The following is a 3,378-nucleotide window of genomic DNA, read 5'->3' as shown; positions in this document are numbered from 1 at the left end:
CAACTTTATGGAGACACGATGATGGAGATCATGATGATGGAGATCATGGTGTCATGCCGGTGACGATGATGATCATGGAGCCCCGAAGATGAAGATCAAAAGGAGCAATATGATATTGGCCATATCATGTCACTATTTGATTGCATGTGATGTTTATCATGTTTATACATCTTATTTGCTTAGAACGACGGTAGTAAATAAGATGATCCCTCACTAAAATTTCAAGAAGGTGTTCCCCCTAACTGTGCACCGTTGCGAAAGTTCGTCGTTTCGAAGCACCACGTGATGATCGGGTGTGATAGATTCTTACGTTCGAATACAACGGGTGTTGACGAGCCTAGCATGTACAGACATGGCCTCAGAACACATGCGAAACACTTAGGTTAACTTGACGAGCCTAGCATGTACAGACATGGCCTTGGAACACAAGAGACCGAAAGGTCGAGCATGAGTCGTATGGTAGATACGATCAACATGAAGATGTTCACCGATGATGACTAGTCCGTCTCACGTGATGATCGGACACGGCCTAGTTGACTCGGATCATGTAATCACTTAGATGACTAGAGGGATGTCTATCTGAGTGGGAGTTCACAAGATGAACTTAATTATCCTGAACATAGTCAAAAGGTCTTCGCAAATTATGTCGTAGCTCGCGCTTCAGTTCTACTGTTTAGATATGTTCCTAGAGAAAATTTAGTTGATAGTAGTAATTATGCGGACTAGGTCCGTAAACTGAGGTTTGTCCTCATTGCTTCATAGAAGGCTTATGTCCTTAATGCACCGCTCAGTGTGCTGAACCTCGAACGTTGTCTATGGATGTTGCGAACATCTGACATACACATTTTGATAACTACGTGATAGTTCAGTTAAACGGCTTAGAGTTGAGGCACCGAAGACGTTTTGAAACGTCGCGAAACATATGAGATGTTTCGAGGGCTAAAATTGGGATTTCAGGCTCGTGCCCACGTCAAGAGGTATAAGACCTCCGACGATTTTCTTAGCCTGCAAGCTAAGGGAGAAAAGCTCAATTGTTGAACTTGTGCTCAGATTGTCTGAGTACAACACACGCTTGAATCGAGTGGGAGTTGATCTTCCAGATGAAATAGTGATGCCTCCGAAGTCATTACCCACCGAGCTTATGAGAAGCTATGAATATATCAGGGACATATATGATGATCCTTGAGATATTCGCGATGTTTGACACCACAAAAGTAGAAATCAAGAAGGAGCATCAATTGTTGATGGTTGGTGAAACCACTAGTTTCAAGAAGGGCAAGGGCAAGAAGGGATACTTCATGAAACGGCAATTCAGCTGCTGCTCTAGTGAAGAACCCAAGGTTGAACCCAAACCCGAGACTAAGTGCTTCTGTAATAAGGGGAACAGCCACTGGAGCAGAATTACCCTAGATACTTGGTAGATGAGAAGACTATCGATAGAAGTATATTGGATATACATTATGTTAATGTGTACGTTACTAGTACTCCTAGTAGCACCAGGGTATTAGATACCGGTTCGGTTGCTAAGTGTTAGTAACTCGAAATAAAAGCTACGGAATAAACGGAGACTAGCAAAGGTGAGATGACGATATGTGTTGGAAGTATTTCCAAGGTTGATCAAATATCGTACGCTCCCTCTACCATCGAGATTGGTGTTTGCGTTGAGCATAGACATGATTGGATTATGTCTATCGCAATACGGTTATTCATTTAAGGAGAATAATGGTTACTCTGTTTATTTGAATAATACCTTCAATGGTCTTACGCCTAAAATGAATGGTTTATTGAATCTCGATCGTAGTGATACACATGTTCATGCCAAAAGATAGTAATGATAGTACCACCTACTTGTGGCACTGCCACGTAAGTCATATCGGTATAAAACGCATGAAGAAGCTCCATGTTGATGGATCTTTGGGCTCACTTGTTTTGAAAGGTTTGAGACATGCGAACCATGTCTATTGGTGTATATGCATGAAGAAACTCCATGCAAATGGACCGTTTGGACTCACTTGATTTTGAATCACTTGAGACATGCAAATCATACCACATGGGCAAGATGACTGAAAGCCTCGTTTTCAGTAAAATGGAACTAGAAAGCAACTTGTTGGAAGTAATACATTTTGATGTGTGCAATCCAATGAGTGCTGAGGCATGTAGTGGATATCGTTATGTTCTTACTTCACAGATGATTTGAGTAGATGTTGAGTCTAATTATTTACTTGATGAATCAGCTGGAGTCTGAATTATTGAAAGGTTCAAGTAATTTCAGGGTGAAGTTGAAAGATCGTCGTGACAAGAGGATAAAGTAAATATCTATGATATGATCATAGAGAGGAAATATCTGAATTACGAGTTTGGCACAGAATTAAGACATTGTGGAAATTGTTTCACAACTAATACAGCCTGGAACACCGTAGTGTGATGGTGTGTCCGAACATCATAACTGCACCCTATTGGATATGATGCATACCATGATGTCTCTTATCGAATTACCACGATAGTTTATGGGTTAGGCATTAGAGACAACCACATTCACTTTAAATAGGGCACCATGTAATTCCGATGAGATGACACCATATGAACTATGGTTTAGAGAAACCTAAGCTGTCATTTCTTAAAAGTTTGGGGCTGCGACGCTTATGTGAAAAAGTTTCAGGCTGATAAGCTCGAACCCAAAGCGGATAAATGCATCTTCATAGGACACCCAAAACAGTTGGGTATACCTCCTGTCTCAGATCCGAAAGCAATAAGGGATTGTTTCTAGAATCGGGTCCTTTCTCGAGGAAAAGTTTCTCTCGAAAGAATTGAGTGGGAGGATGGTGGAGACTTGATGAGGTTATTGAACCGTCTCTTCAACTAGTGTGTGGCAGGGCACAGGAAGTTGTTCCTGTGGCACCTACACCAATTGAAGTGGAAGCTTATGATAGTGATCATGAAACTTCAGATCAAGTCACTACCAAACCTCGTGGATGACAAGGATGCGTACTACTTCAGAGTGGTACGTAATCCTGTCTTGGAAGTCATGTTGAAGACAACAATGAACCTACGAGCTATGGAGAAGCGATGGTGGGCCCGGATTCCGATAAATGGCTCGAGGCCATAAAATCCGAGAGAGGATCCATGTATGAAAACAAAGTGTAGACTTTGGCAGAACGGCTCGATGGTCGTAATGGCTGTTGAGTACAGATGGATTTTAAAAGGAAGACGGACAATGATGGTAGGTATCACCATTAAGAAAGCTCGACTTGTCATTAAGATGTTTTCCGACAAGTTCAAGGAGTTGACTGGATGAGACTTTCTCACTCGTAGCGATGCTAAGAGTCTGTTGGAATTATATTAGCAATTACTGCATTATTTGTGAAATCTTGCAGATAG

This window comes from Triticum urartu, chromosome 2 (assembly GCF_003073215.2).
Source record: "Triticum urartu cultivar G1812 chromosome 2, Tu2.1, whole genome shotgun sequence".
NCBI classification, from domain to species: Eukaryota; Viridiplantae; Streptophyta; class Magnoliopsida; order Poales; family Poaceae; genus Triticum; species Triticum urartu.
The sequence above is the reverse complement of the archived record's forward strand: the minus strand, read 5'-3'. Positions refer to the sequence as shown.